Source organism: Xyrauchen texanus, chromosome 42 (genome assembly GCF_025860055.1).
Source record: "Xyrauchen texanus isolate HMW12.3.18 chromosome 42, RBS_HiC_50CHRs, whole genome shotgun sequence".
In the NCBI taxonomy this organism is placed as follows: Eukaryota; Metazoa; Chordata; class Actinopteri; order Cypriniformes; family Catostomidae; genus Xyrauchen; species Xyrauchen texanus.
The window spans coordinates 32,100,947-32,117,916 of record NC_068317.1 but is presented as its reverse complement, the minus strand read 5'-3'; the positions used below and the strand labels follow the sequence as shown (position 1 = coordinate 32,117,916).

Below are 16,970 nucleotides of genomic sequence, written 5' to 3'. Positions count from 1 at the left end.
TATGCTATTTACATTATGTTTGTGATGTCATAGTTTCGATTACTAGATTTGTGTTTAAGCTATTTTTAACATCAGCTCCTGTTTTTAACATCTCTGTTAGCAAACTAGGAAAAAAGATTGATCTTCTGTGTTCTTAGAACACATTTTATGAAGTCAATGGATATGTAAACATACGGATGTTGTTGAAACTCATAATTATTATAAGACTATTATTGTTGTCTTATGATAAAAGTCACACTCAGCAGCTCAAACTGTAGGGAAATTATCTTCGCTTCGTTCTTATAATGCATAAAACCTCTAAAGTCTCTTTGTAGGTGTGCAGAGATACACATTTACTTTTGATCGTTGATTCAGTGAATAACTCATTTCACAAAAGACACTCATTTGTCACCTTCTGACATCATCAGAAATGGACACTGAATAATTAAATGGATCTGTGGTAAACACTGGAGCCATTTGGATATATTTAAATCAATGCACAAGCACACACTGTAAAAATGTCTGTAATTTTAACAGTAAAATACTGTAAATATTATACAGAAATCAAATGTTTGTTGATTAACGAATATTAACTGTAAAATATACAGTAAATTCTTTTATATATATATATATATATATATATATATATATATATATATATATATATATATATATATATATATATATATATATATTCAATAAAATGCTGTAAAAATTAAGAAGTATGATTTTCCTGTATAATTAATGGTAAAGAGAGTACATGTACTTTTTACTGTAAATTATTGTTAAAATTACAGTTAAAAACATAATCGGTGTTCCCAGAATTCCCAGCGTGACCAATACATTTCATTATATTTTATGGGAATAGTTCTGTTTCTTCTTATTTTTAACATCAGTTACGTACGGGTGTTCTGTGTTATATTTGGTGTAATTTAGTTCATGTTTACGACATTATTTAAATCTCACATGTGTTACTCTGATGGTGTTTTACTGGTCATTGCTCCTGGAAGAGCCACTAATGATGAACATCAACATTCTATAGTGACTATAGTGATTAACAAATGCATTATAAAGTAAAAAACAGTAAATGTAAAATTGAAAGGTAAAGTTGTTTACATTTTTACAGTATTTTTTTTTTACATAATTATTCTGGCACCACAGCTGCCAGTTTTTTTGTTTTGTTTTTACTGTATTTTTTTTTACATAATTATTTTGGCACCACAGCTGCCAGTTTTTTTTTTTTTTTTTTTTTTAACTGTATTTTTTTTTACCTAATTATTCTGGCACCACTGCCAGTTTTTTTTTTTTTTTTTACTGTATTTTTTTACATAATTATTCTGGCACCACAGCTGCCAGTTTTTTTTTCCCTGTATTTTTTTACATAATTATTCTGCTGCCATTTTTTTTTTTTTTTTTTTTTTACTGTATTTTTGTACATAATTATTCTGGCACCACAGCTGCCATTTTTTTTTTTTACTGGCACCACAGCTGATATTTTTTTTTATTTATTTATTTTTTTTTACTGTATTTTTTTTACATAATTATTCTGCCAGTTTTTTTTTTTTTTTTTTTTTTTGGGTAAAAACAACAGGATTTGCACATGCACAATTGTCATTACTGTAATTGATTAAATATGTTATTCAGGACCAGCTTGTGTTCAGTCTTGTAGTGTTATGTGTGAAACAGAAGCAATTGATCCACAAGATGCCCTTTACTTTTTAAATATTTAAAATACTACAATAGTTTAAAGTAAATATGCATATATTAATATAATGCTTATATATTAATATATACTGTAATATATTAATACTGCACTGTAAGCAACAAATCATAATGTTTGCATAATTAAAAATACAATTTAATACATAAATATAAAATAATGTATATGAGATTTTGTAAATGTAAGCTTTCAAAATCGCTCATTATGTATGTATTTATTTATTTATTTATTTATTTATTTATTTATGGCACATTTCCATAGTAGGATGCCAAAGGTTTTCCTAACATTAAAGGCTGAAGTCTGCAAGAATCCTCTCTAAACGACAGATGGTGCTACAAGATCATTCTCCAAAGCATTGAAGGAAAGTTCATAGACATATTTAGTGTTGCATTTATTTTGCAAGTGATCTAATGCAATTTATTCAAATTTATTGTATTTTATAAGGTATACATATACATACATTTATATATATAAATACACTCTGTCCTTCCATGCAGCCCAGATATGAATCAGTAAATAAACTCAAACATTCTTCATGTAGGCTATGCCTAAATATAATGCAGCGCGTGAAGGTTAATTCACATTTTGTCCCAAACAAAGTGTGTTTAAAGCGGCTGGAGCAGATGGTGTTCCTGGAGGAGGAGGAACATGCGAGTGTCTCACAGCTGCACTCAGATCAGTTCAGACTGATTTACACAGCGCAAGAGAACGAGCTCTGACACAACTTATGTGCTGCTGGAGTCTCTAGAATGTCTGTCAGTGGGAATCCAGGAGACATGGCACACTGATAGCGCATGCATTCAGCGTGATGCGAGGAGGGAATTTAATTCTGATTCATGTCTAATGCGCGTGTGGATTCACTTCTGAACTTGGAACAGTAAATGCGCAACTTGATTTCCAGTGTTTATCTGGACTGCTGGGGATTTTCATCATGGCTTTACTGTGGCTCTTTCTGTTGAGCAGAGGGAATGTGTGAACACCTTGAAATATAAAGCTGAACATAAGCGGAGTTTCACATGTGAGTAACGCAATTGTTTACTTTTACCTTGCAATAGGCCAATTATGTATCATGCATATATTAAACACAAACATGCAAAGTATTAAGTGATGCTTTATTGCAAATGATAGCTGATCATGTGCAAAAAAAAATTGTAAATTGTAAATTTTTTTTGCATGGCAATTAAAGTGATTTTATTGTGAGGAAACGCGCAACAGCTCGGATGTAAAAGGAACAGCCTGATAAGTCATTATATTAACAGTAAGTGCATTTAGCCTGACTTTAAATATTAGTTTTGGACGGTCGTGCTTCTGGCTGTTTGCTTAAAAAACAACTCTCTGTAATTCTCTGTTGTTATGAATGCGGTGTTCGCCAAAGTGTCCCGTTTTGTGGCGCCGTTGATCAAAATGACGCAATTACGCGCGAGACATCTGTCTTTCTCTCTGGTTTTGTGAGCGCGCGACGCTTCACGAGATGCACGTCCAACGCACTGGGGTCTATAATCGGGTCAGATGTGAGAAGGTCTGGACGCGTTCAGACGCGGGATGTGAGCGTGCTCGTGCGTGCGTCTGGTTCGCAGGAACACGCGTTCAATGCGCGCGTGCTGTTGGGTTCCGTTCGCACTGGATGCGTTCTTGTTTCTGTAACTTATTTGTGTAGTAAAACACAAGTTATCTTGAGACTCTTGCCTTCTGTTCGGTTCTGCGGCGATCCGTCAAGATGGTTTTTAACGCATGCACGCGTCCTATTTAACGGCTGGAACGCGACGCGTTTGAAATGAACGCAGCTGCAAGTTTGCACAACGCTAGACTCGCAAGAACGCATCCGTTATTAGAAACAAATCTTCGACTCAGAGCAGATCTGCTCCACCGAGGGAATTTTACCGCTCAGAAGAGTTTTGAATCGATTCACCGAACGTCGGTCGGTAACGCCGGTAATATCGGTTTTGATAAAGCGATATTAAAACGTCCCAGTCTTAACGTTCTGACGACACGAATCGAATCTGTTGACGGGAAACTTAATGGTCAAACACAGAGCACGTCAACATCGTCGCGTGACTTTCTTTGGTCAAAGGTCAGCAGCGCGCGAGAGAACACGCGCGCTCTTGTCCAAGGTGCTGAAAATATCAAGAAAATCGCGCGTGTTTACAAGTTTAGCGACATGCAATGCATATTTGGCCTAAAGACAGGAAGAGTCGGTCAGGAGTGATAGAATACATGATTATTAAAAAATAGAAAATAGCAGTTTAAACCGAACAGGCAACAACTGGGTGAAACCGGGGCTAGTTGTCACTCATTTAACTCCAGTGAATATCTGAATTAAATATCATATTAAAGTCTTAAATGACTTTTCAGCAAAGCATAAACATTCAAACAATTATGAAGCACCAAACAGCAACCGTGCATTGTATTGATAGATGTATTAAGGGTTAAATGGGTCATGCAATAATACATTATATTTATTTGTGCAAAAAAAACGTAATAAGAGGACCTAATGGGGTAAAGTAGGCTAAGATCTAACCCTTGTTATCCACTGAGAAAGTCATGAATAAATAGTATAAAATTATGACATGTGACAACTTGCCTCGATCTGACCTTTAGGAAAATGAAGGGCAAGTTTCATTTCAAATCTACCTTCATTATATACAGTAGTCAACTCTTGTCTATGCTAATGTAGTTGCACAGCGTTCACTTGTTTACCCAATTACAAGTACATTAATACAACATATAAAACCACTGCTAGAGAAAACTAAAATATATAATAATCATATATAATTCAAACTAAACCTCTCTTTCCACAGCCCCTCCCCGGGAGTCCTCCCAAAACACCAAAAACCTGCCCCACTTCCTAGCAAACAAATCTCAGACCCCCATCTCCTCATAAGCTGCCACCCTCCCCATCTCCTCACAGCCCTCCGGAAATGAGGGAGCCCAATCTGACTTCCATCCCCTTAAAATACTCTGCCAGCCAATCATGATACTGGTCAGAACCCAATTTTCTTTTATGTGTTTATCCCCCAAATTTATGACCGCCCCATCGCCCAGAAAACAAATGAAATTCAACACCCTCAACCAAATCAAACCGCTCCAAAAACCCCATGTGTTGTGTCTCCATCCTCTGATTGGCCTCGCCAGCAGGTGGGCGTGTCTTTAAGACCAGTCTATACAATCTATAGGGGGTCCAATAGAATCAATGTCAAATCTTGAATTGCATAAGGCGCACTTTTGCATCTCCAGATACAGACTTGATGATTTTAAGAATCCTAGGCCACACCCCCTCCTCCAACACCAAATACGTTCTCCCATAATCTCTTGATAGAAGTTGAAGCTCCGCCCCCCCAGACTCTGAACTGATGAGATCATTCTTGAATGATGTGCATTTATTGGAAAGGTTTGCGTTAAAAGACATCAAGTCATTTTTGTGGATTGATGACGATCTCTGGGGACTGCTGCAGTCTGTCCCGATTGGCTATACGGGTGACAGGGCGGGACTTTGATTGAAAAAGTGGCCTTAAAAGTGCAGCTTGACCCTATCCACAATATTCCAGAGTCCCATGACGCTTCTGGTTAATGAGTGGTGGTGGCGTAGTGGGCTAAAGCACATATCTGGTAATCAGAAGGTTGCTGGTTCGATCCCCACAGCCACCACCATTGTGTCCTTGAGTAAGGCACTTAACTCCAGGTTGCTCCGGGGGGATTGTCCCTGTAATAAGTGCTCTGTAAGTCACTTTGGATAAAAGCATCTGCCAAATGCATAAATGTAAACAATCATTATGTTTTGTACTAACACAGCATTAAAGATGACAGAAACCTGAGAACAAATGATCACAGAATTACAGCGAGGTGATATTGTTCTTCCTCACCTATCTGCTAATGATTCTGGGTTTCAGGATGATGGCATATTCAGAATATTGCAAATAGAAACATTGAAGTTATTTTGGCGAGTCTTTATCCTCTGATGGAAGAACTGAGCAGACTAACCTGAAAAGAGATGCAGCCTAAAAGCGCCTCACAGCTGTAAAGTTGGACATGTTTTGAGAACTGTAGATAACTGTTTATTTTAAAGCATATATTGAGACACACACACACACACATGCCCGCACACACACATGCCCACAAACACACACGCCCATAAACACACATGCCCATAAACACACACGCCCATAAACACACACGCCCACAAACACACATGCCCACAAACACACATGCCCGCACACACACATGCCCACAAACACACATGCCCGCACACACACATGCCCATAAACACACATGCCCGCACACACACGCATGCCCATAAACACACATGCCTGCACACACACATGCCCACAAACACACATGCCTGCACACACACATGCCCATAAACACACATGCCCGCACACACACACGTGCCCATAAACACACATGCCCATAAACACACATGCCCATAAACACACATGCCCAAAAACACACATGCCCACAAACACACATGCCCATAAACACACATGCCCGCACACACACATGCCCGCACACACACGCCCATAAACACACATGCCCATAAACACACATGCCCACAAACACACATGCCCGCACACACACATGCCCACAAACACACATGCCCGCACACACACACATGCCCACAAACACACATGCCCACACACACGTGCCCACAAACACACACACATGCCCACAAACACACATGCTCACACACACACACATGCCCGCACACACACACATGCCCGCACACACACACACATGCCCACAAATACACATGCTCACAAACACACATGCCCGCACACACAAACACACATGCCCACAAACACATATGCCCGCACACACACACACCCGCACACACACACACCCGCACACACACACACCCGCACACACACACATGCCCGAACACACACACACATGCCCACAAACACACATGCTCACAAACACACATGCCCGCAAACACACATGCCCGCACACACACACACACACACACACACATGCCCACAAACACACATGCCCATAAACACACATGCCCATAAACACACATGCCCGTACACACACATGCCCATAAACACACATGCCCGTACACACACATGCCCATAAACACACATGCCCATAAACACACATGCCCGTACACACACATGCCCATAAACACACATGCCCGTACACACACACATGCCCATAAACACACATGCCCATAAACACACATGCCCGTACACACGTGCCCACAAACACACATGCCCACACACACACGCACACACACACACACACATGCCCACAAACACACATGCCCGCACACACACATGCTGACACACACACATGCCCCCAAAAACACACATGCCCGCACACACACACACACACACCCACAAACACACATGCCCGCACACACACACACACACACACACACGTCCACAAACACACATGCCCGCACACACACACACACACACACACATCCACAAACACACATGCCCGCACACACACACATGCCCGCACACACACTTCCACAAACACACATGCCCGCACACACACACATGCCCGCACACACACACACACACACGTCCACAAACACATGTGCCTGCGCACACACATGCCCACACACACCCTTTTTACTCCTATGCTGAAAAGCAGCACATCTTCCATGGCTAGTACTAACGTGACGTTTAGCAACGAAGGCTTGAACAGTTTCTATATTATCTGAAATATCTGTGGGGAAAAACCCTCACGCTGGATTACCGACCGGGCCAGTGGGGCCAGTGCCCAGGGGCCCTTGACCACCAGGGGGGCCTTGGGCTTTAAGGTTGCACAATCTAGTTTGGTGACATCCCTTTTGGGCATGAACAACGAACACCCTGCCACCCCCCCACCCCCTCTCCCGCTCAACAACTTTTGGGTGGAGGGGGGCCCTTGGAGATAATTGGCCCCAGGGCCTTTGCAAGTCAAAATCCGTCGCTGCTCTTTACAGCTGAATACAGAATACTTTCACATTCACTGCTGGTGTTAGTCAGTTGTCAGCTTTAAGCTGTACTCCGGGTTAAATGCGTGTTGGTAGAAAAAGGTCATGCAATAATACATCATGACTGCAAGAAAACGTTTACAAACAGGATAAGAAATAAAATACAAATCCAAGTGCACGTACATTGTCATTAGTAGAGTAGATAATATGTATATATACAGTATATTTATAAATCATGCATCACAGGAGATTTATGTCATTCAAGTCATGAACGTTCATTTCCAGCACATCTCAAATTCTGGATTGTGTTTAATAGAAATCTGTGTTGAAATGACTATGATGGAAGTGACATATTTTTAATTGACCGACTCCTTTGTGTTGCTGAGGTTAATTTAATAGCCAATAAAGCCAAGTGGTGGAGGTGTAGAGGGCTAAAGCACAGAACTGGTAATCAGGAGGTTGCTGGTTCAATCCCCACAGTCACCACCATTGTGTCCTTGAGTAAGACACATAACTCCAGGTTGCTCCGGGGGGATTGTCCCTGTAATAAGTGCACTGTATAATACATTGGTACTCAGGAGGTTGCTGGTTTGATCCCCACAGTCACCACCATTGTGTCCTTGAGTAAGACACTTAACTCCAGGTTGCTCCGGGGGGGATTGTCCCTGTAATAAGTGCTCTGTATAATACATTGGTACTCAGGAGGTTGCTGGTTTGATCCTCACAGTCACCACCATTGTGTCCTTGAGTAAGACACTTAACTCCAGGTTGCTCCGGGGGGATTGTCCCTGTAATAAGCGCACTGTATGTCACTTTGGATAAAAGCATCTGCCAAATGTATAATTTTTTATTTTTATTTTTAATTATAAAAGTAGATTTTTCTTAGTTTTGTCTCATATTTATAACTCAAAAATGTCCTTCACTGACACTTTTGTCCACTTAGATAACAAGTACTATGTAACGGGTTATTTTTATTTGTTTTAAATGGAATAAAGTCTTATTTTTAATCATGTTTTTTCATAGTCTGGGTCTGGAGCGAGGCTAAAACAGTCAAATCTATATATCGAAGGCTTTTGAAAAGTACCAAAAATAATCTGAATCAACCGCTGGCACGTGAAAATGCCCAAAATTGAAGAAACACACATATAAGAATTTTTGGCATAAGTTGTAAGTATGTGCGCTAGTGCTTTTAAACTGTCCTTGAACCCTCGTGTGTCCGGCGTCTCTCTGTGACTGCAGCGATGCACTCAAGGAAGAAGGTTAATGCTACTCTTCGGCATAAAAGATTTGTAGCGTTGCACCTATCAATTACCTATAAAAGGTTGCAATTTAGGGCATCTCCCTGTCCCGTGTCAGATGTGATCTCTTATCTTCAGTGATGTTCTCATCGCGAGCCGTGTCACTCCACATGTCTTTACACTGGACCTTGCTCCATTTTTAATGGCTCTTCCTGCTCTGTCATTCCAGTAAATGCAGCGAGCCATTAGAGTAATGCACAGACATGCTGTGATGCTGCATAATGCGATCATCCGTGTAACAGGAACTTAACAGGTGTATGATTCATGTTTCGTGTTGCACGAACTCGACTGCGGTTTAATGCACTCTGTGTGGTCATGCAACGGGCGATGACGTGGTCTCTTGAGTCTCCGGACACATTTTCTTCAAGTTAAGCTCGATCGACAGCATTTGTGGCATAATATTGATTATCAGGAAACATAATTTCAACTTGTGCCTACTTTTGTTGTTTAAAAAGTGAGGCACTTACAATGGAAGTCAATGGGGTCAATGGGGTCAATGGAGGTCAATGGAAGTCAATGGGGCCAATTTTTCCAGGTTTTAAAGACGGAAATGTGACGCTTATAATTTTATAATAGCACTTACATGAATTATTCTGGTAAAACTGGTGTGTTATTTGAGCTGTAAAGTGTTTTTTACTGTCATTTGAGGGTTTTAGTGTTTTTGGCCTTATGTCATTATTGTAACAAAGTGGTAAAATTGTCTGTATCTTTCCACGGATGCGGTTAGTAAGTGATTTTACATTTTTACATTTACATTTATGCATTTGGCAGATGCTTTTATCCAAAGTGACTTACAGTGCACTTATTACAGGGACAATCCCCCCGGAGCAACCTGGAGTTAAGTGTCTTACTCAAGGACACAATGGTGGTGACTGTGGGGATCAAACCAGCAACCTTCTGATTACCAGATATGTGCTTTAGCCCACTACGCCACCACCACTCCACACATATTGTTTATGTCTTGTGTCTATACATTTGAAACAGTGAGTATTTTAATGTTTACAGATTAAACCCCATTGAATTCCATTGTAAGATTTTTTTCCTTTTTCTCCCCAATGTGTAACGGCCAATTCCCAATGCGCTCTATGTCCTCGTGGTGGCGTAGTGACTCGCCTCAATCCTGGTGGTGGAGGACAGGGCTGGACTGGTAATCTGGCATACCAGGCATTTTCCCGGTGGGCCGAAGCACTTTGGGGGCGATCAGGGGCGAACTGGCCATTGGGAGAACCGAGCGGGACGGTGGGTCGGTCGTGAAACGTATCGAATGGGCCACAATTAGCTAAAACGAGCCACTGCGTTATGCAGTACGGACCACAAAACGGCGCCGCGATATGCAGAAAAGGACAGCAAAAAGGACCCCCCCACACAAGGAGGTTACCCCATGTGACTCTACCCTCCCTAGCATCCGGGCCAATTTGGGGCGGATTTGACTCTACCCTCCCTAGCAACCGGGCCAATTTGGTTACCCCATGTGACTCCACCCTCCCTAGCAACCAGGCCAATTTGGTTACCCCATGTGACTCCACCCTCCCTAGCAACCAGGCCAATTTGGTTACCTAATGTGACCCTCCCTAGCAACCAGGCCAATTTGATTACCCCATGTGACTCTACCCTCCTTAGCAACCGGGCCAATTTGGTTACCCCATGTGACTCTACCCTCCCTAGCAACCGGGCCAATTTGGTTACCCCATGTGATACTACTCTCCCTAGCAACTGGGCCAATTTGGTTGCTAAGGAGACCTGACTGGAGTCACTCAGCACGCCCTGGGATTCAGGTTGTAGCCAGTGTCTTTTACCACTGAGCTACTCAGGCCCCAATTTGGGCTTTTGTTTTTTTTTTTAAGTAAACGAGGGATAATTATGCCACAAAAGCGGTTGATTGAGCTTACCTCGTACTGTACCAAGAACATTCCTTTAACTGTCATGAAAACATTGTTATAATAAAAAAATAAAAAAATATCCTAAAATTAGGCTTCATGCAAAATATAACTTTTGATTTATAGGGTAAAATGTGACCAGGATATGTTTTGGTGAGATTCAAGCGTGCATATGCTTGCAGTCTTATTACTTGAAAGGAGCCTTTCCTGTATTAAAAACCCTTTGCAAAACGATTATAAATGCCTGTGTCATTATCTGTACGTTCTCAATAGCAGCATGAGAGCAGCAGTCATACAGAGAAAGAGAGGTTGCGTGCTCTTAGAATGGAGGATTTCTGGGAATTAGTAAGCGCCCTCCATGCACAGAACTCACTAGATCGGTTCAGCTTCTCTTTTATGTCGAGCTATTACTAGTGAACTCTTCAGATGCATTCTGAATCACACACACACCGTTGCATTGTTAGCTGAAACTCGAAGGGAAACAGCATCACGATTTTAGTTCTGTTACAATCCAATAGTGAGTTGCCACCCTGCTTTACCTTTTTCAACTGCTCCGGAGGGCTTCACCTGACAGACACAATGCCGAACCTGGACAAAATTGCACAATGATGTATGTGCGTGTGTTTATGTGTTATGTGCAATTAGGATGAGACTGTTTGCACAGTGTTGACTAGTCCTGTGTCATTAGAAGCCAATGCATTCATTCTAACCTATCCTTACGCCATTGTTTAGAAGAGACCTCTCCAACCGCACAACTGCATGGAGCATGCAGGCCGTGATCATGCAAACAAACCAGATCAGCAGGTGCAAAACGCAACAAGTCCAGTTTTCCCTAGAGTTAGGCGAGCTTCACCAAACCTATGAGAAAAATTACAGCGGTGTTCGGGAGGCACAAAGTGGCGTGGTGTTGAAGGCCAAGCTCAAACATGATTAATCTAAGTGGGTCGCGGCAGTCCGGCGCTCTTCGTGCCAAAACGGGTCCGGGAAACAACCAAATCAATGCAAAGATTATTAAAGGAATCAAGAACGTGGCATTTCAGAATGAAGTTCTGAAAGTGGGATTGATGGCGTGAACGTTTGAAGAAATGCGTGTGCGGACTGGACTTTCCCGTGCAGGTAGAACGGTGAGAATATCTTTATAATATCTTTATATCTTAATTTTACTCTCGTAACATCCTTAAAAGGAGACGCCTTTTCTTGAGAAGCAAAATTGTGTCTTGGACACTTCAGTGACAATTGTTGTATAATTATCATTATTATTATTTGAAGTGTAAATCAAACTAAATGTGCACAACTGTACATCTTAAATGCATCTTCATTTTCAGACGCTTAGAACATTTTTTTGCATGCAAAACAGGACAAAAAAATGATTAATAAAATGATTTTTATTTTGCTGTGAAGTTAAGATCATTTAATGTGATTTGATTGATAACACGGCAGTGGAATACTTAGTAAATGACAAACTTAGCATTATATCTCGGGGGAAACGGTGATTGAGTAATAAATTAGAATTAAAATAAGTGATTTTGCAGAAAGGCACATTTTTCTTTGCCCTCCAGAGCCCGAGGAAATCACACAGGCTATTACAGTGATTCACAGGCCATCATTTAATGAAGACCATAACAAATAGCCTCACGAGTGAATTGTATTTTTCTTTATCACATTACGAGGAGATATTGCCCTCGGGAACAGAGCGGCCACGCAGAGACCACCTTCACTCGCTCGCTGTACTGACGATGTGTGGCTGTGAGAGTTCAAGAATTCGTTTGTCTATTGTTGTTGTTCCAAAGATGTTCGTCTGATTTTCTTCCATGGAACACAAAAGAAAAATGGCGTAATGTCCTGAGCCAGGGCTGGACTGGGAAGAGAAATCGGCTTGGGATTTTACATGCCAACTGGCCCTACTGTTGAGCCAAGGGGGGGGTTTTGGACCAGTTGGGCGTTCGCTGTCCTTATCTGCATAACGCGGCGGCCCATTTTGGCTTATCATTCGGCACGTTTCGCGGCCGACCCACCGGCCTGCTCGGTTCTCCCGATGGCTATTCCGCCCCTGATTGACCCCAAAGTGCGTCAGCCAGATTACCAGTCCAGCCCTGTCCAGAGCTGTCGTTTTCATAATGGAGACGGCTACAAAAATGATCCAAAAATAAAGCAGCAGCTTTGCGTGAGGATCAGACTGAAATTGAAGTACCACCATAGCTTTCCGGTCTCATTCCAGCTTGCATTAAACTCAAATAGGGCACCTCAAGACGTCTCATGCCAGGTTTGACGTCGGTGAAACCAAGCTTCATTGAACGTCACTTGTGCATCTCGTTATTAATGACAAACCTGCCGAAACATGTCTTGACATACCTGCATTGAACGTGAGGACAAATGTCATTTGAGAGGTTTAGCATCGAGTTGCTGCCCGAACATGAACGTCTTCTCGAATCAATGAGTGGAGGCGTCTCCTACTGAACCCGAATTATGCTTGAAAATCTAACATGAACCTAGCGGGTTGTTGGGTCCAGTCTAAGTGGACCTAGATTAGTTGAGTTGAGTTCTTTACTTCATACAAAGCTATCATCTGACTTCAAAACACTTGGGATATAGTGCATGAGTTTGAAGGATATGGTATGTACGGTATATACGTATATCTACACATTTGTTTATCTGGTAAAGAACCAATTTTTAATATGAGGCTCCGCATTTATTTGTCATTCAGTCAAATCAGCCTGATCTAACAGTGAAATCGGACAGCGTAGGTCGACTTTTCTTTAGCAAAAATAGGTATCTGCTCACCGAAATGTAAAACACTGCCCCCAGTGGCCAAAGTGGTAAGTGTTGTAGGGCGTTTAGGCAAGTGTGAGTTCCATTTATGTCCAGGAGAGGTCGCCAAAAGCGAGTTGTGAAGCGAGATCCTTTTCGGCTGTACAGGATATAATATAGTGAAGAGGAATTCATATTTTATGGAGTCCCAACCCAAACCTAAACCTAGCAGCATGCTGACTTCCTGTTGGTCTAACACGTATTTAGCTACACATAAGCTAAGTATTTTCTCAGGCACTTTTTAGGTCTAAACAGACACAAAGGCTCCTTTGACTTATACAGGCAACAAGTACTCACGAGCAGATTAAAGAGATGTCATCATTTACTCACCTTCATGTTGTTCCAAACCTGTTTGACTTATTTTCTTCCAGGAAAGATAAAAGGCAGAATGTAAGCCTCAGTCACTATTCACATTCACTGCATCTTTTTCCATACAATAAACGTAAATGGTGACTAAAGCTAACCAGTGTTGGGGAGAACTGTAGTGTAGGTAGCTTAAACGACCAACGTTACCAAAGTGTAGCAATTTTCACCACTGTGTAGCCTTCCCAGTAACGATGAGCTGCTTTTAAATGTAACATATTGTCAACTAAACTGTCCTCACTCTCCAGGGCTGGACTGGTAATCAGGCATACCGGGCATATTCCCGGTGGGCCGACGCACTTTGGGGCCGGTCAGGGGCGGACTGACCATCGGCAGAACCAAGCGGGCCGGTGGGTCGACCGCAAACGGGCCGAATGGGCCTGTTGCTATGTAAAATCTACTACTTTAAGTACTATAAGCTCGAACGTATCTTGGGAAACCGAAGAAGCTTCCTGACATTATGTCTGACATCTCCTTTTATGTTTTTTTATTGTATTTATTGTTTTATGTAAGACAGAAAGTCATGCAGGTTTTAAAGAACACAAGGGTTAGTAAATTAGAGTTAGGTTAGGGTTAGTTAGTTAGGTTTAGGGGTTTTATGATTTTAGGATTAGGGATATTAGGGTTGGGGGTTTGGGGAATTAGGGTTATGGTAAATTAGGTTTAGGGGTTTTAGGGGTATGGGTATTAGGGTTACGGGTTTGGGGAATCAGAGTTAAGGTAAGTTAGGTTTAGGGGTTTTAGGGTTAGGGGAATTAGGGTTAGGGTTTCGGAATAGGACTTAGGGATCCAACCTCAATAGTCTGAGGCTGGGTGTAGTTGCTTAATTATATCAATGAGTGTCATTGTTGACTTATAATACAAGAGCTTCACCTTCTGGATCCAAATAAAAAGTCTCTTGAGATAAATATAGGCTCTATTGCTAACTAGAGTTAGGGTTAGGGTTAGGTAACCCTAACCCTAACTACCATGGTAAATCTTATGTCCTGAACCATTGGTCCAATCCAAAGACACTCCCAGGTACTACTATTGGCTCCTAAAGTCGTTTCTGGACACTAACTGACTTCAATGGACCTCTACGACAATGGCCGTGCCAATGAGGTACTCTATAGCGCCACCTTGGCCCTCAAAATTGAAAAAACTCTTTTGATTGAAGGAAAGATCAGAGACGAACCAAACTCGGTAGGTGCCATCAGGGTGCCGGTTGGGACCCCCCTCAAGAGTTTTAGAGCCGTTAGGGTTAGTTCGGTTTAGGTTAGGGTTTAGGGTTATGCTCTACAATGAAATAAAGCAGAAAGCACTAATTGTTCAAAATGGACATTAATGAGAAACAAGTGAGTTAAAGACAGTAATATAGTTTTGAATCACAATGTTATATTAGCATAGCTAGGTCCTTGCTGAGTTGCACCCTACCGCACCTGTAATTTCAGAACATGATGAAGCATAAGTGCAACGCTTCAGTATTCACCCCTCTGTCTCGACAAATTACAAATACGAGCTAGACTCTTCCTGCTGGAACCACGGAGTCACTTGAATGTGATTTCAGTGGGCGTATTGATTTCAGTGTGGTGCATTCTACTCGTCATTAGCATGTTGCTAGCTTGCTAACAGCGCCAGGATTGAGAGTTCTCCCCCGTGATTACAGTGACCCACTGAAGCTGCTGTCAATCAACCTCTCCTAGATACCTCACCTCGCAGGGAAACAGCAGTTTGTGTGCGTGGGAAGCAATTAGGGATTAATATACTGATTAGCATTGAAAGTCTGGCTGTTTGTGGGCAACTGCCTTTGAGCATGTCATCTTCTCTTCATCACTCTGACAGACGTTTACTTGAAGTATGTCTCTCTTTCTGAGACCACGGTTGAAATCTTCAGGGTCAAAACTGTGTCCCATTACGCCACTATTCAGTAGCTTTCTGGCTAGCAAAGACCCTATGATAACACGCCACTCTTAATACTCAAGGTAATAAAAATACGACGATTAAACCAGTCAGCAATTGAAAAGCATAAATCCCATAAATATCGCTAAATCCGCACAAAATGGATGATGCATTCGTCATGTCGGAATGATTGTATTTTCGAGTTGAGCGCACACAGTCATGTAGCACAGAATCTGATCGGTCCGATCAGCCAATCAGGGCGGGTGGGCGGGCACTTCCTGTTTCATTTCCCACCTGTTAGCGGTCAGACTCAGAATGGAAGATATCTCTGAAAGCGAGATTTAATATCTTATTAAGTATAATAACGCATGAATGAGTGAACATCTCCTGTGTTTTAGCGTAGTGAGTGGAGACGGTCCCTTACATCTGCCAAACCGACAAACTTTACCGCGCTAAAGCTGCGTTCACACTGCCAGCGACACGCAGTGACACCGACAAAACAACCTTGTCTCATTCATTTTCAATGAGAGCTAGTGACTTCCGGCTACACGAGCGATGGCGACCGTTGGCGACCGGATGTGGGCGTGTCCAGCGACGCGACATGTTTAACTTTATGCAAATGAAGAGCGACTTTAGGAGCGACAGCCGATACGAGAGAAGATGGTAGAGCTCACGTGATCCTAATATTTGAATAATAATATTAATTGTAAAGAATCAGTGCTGTTTAGACTCTAATACACACCACTAGTGACCTAACCGCCCGCCACTGGCGACATGCAGTGACAAAGTAGCTGGCAGTGTGAACATAGCTTAAATCAGTGATGCCAATGACATCCAGCTGGATAATGAGTATGGGGGGAAAGAGCAGGACAGACGGAAGTTAAAGCAGACAGCAGCATCATTGCACAGAATATTCAAAAAGACGGCCAAACTGGGGACGGTTCTTATACTTGCTAAGCAATTTGACAACATTGTAGTAAATATTATCAATGCATCAAAAAACGTCTCGTTAAGATACCAGCAGACAAGCTAATCCAGCACAATTAGTGCATAAAAAGTCACCAAAATGAAGTATTTGAACCTCAGAATTAAATACAAAATGAGGGGAAAAACTGCAAAAAGGTCCA

General features: G+C 41.8%; 1 protein-coding gene across 1 annotated transcript in view; it reads left to right on the top strand.

The window, feature by feature from the left end:
- The first annotated feature begins 2,710 nt into the window (after window positions 1–2,710).
- The window catches only part of LOC127635198 (sodium channel protein type 4 subunit alpha B-like), a 161,551-nt gene continuing 147,291 nt past the window's right edge, over window positions 2,711–16,970 (top strand). Inside the window, 1 exon segment of the mRNA XM_052115070.1 lies at window positions 2,711–2,717. The gene's annotated coding sequence lies outside the window, so the exon portion shown is untranslated.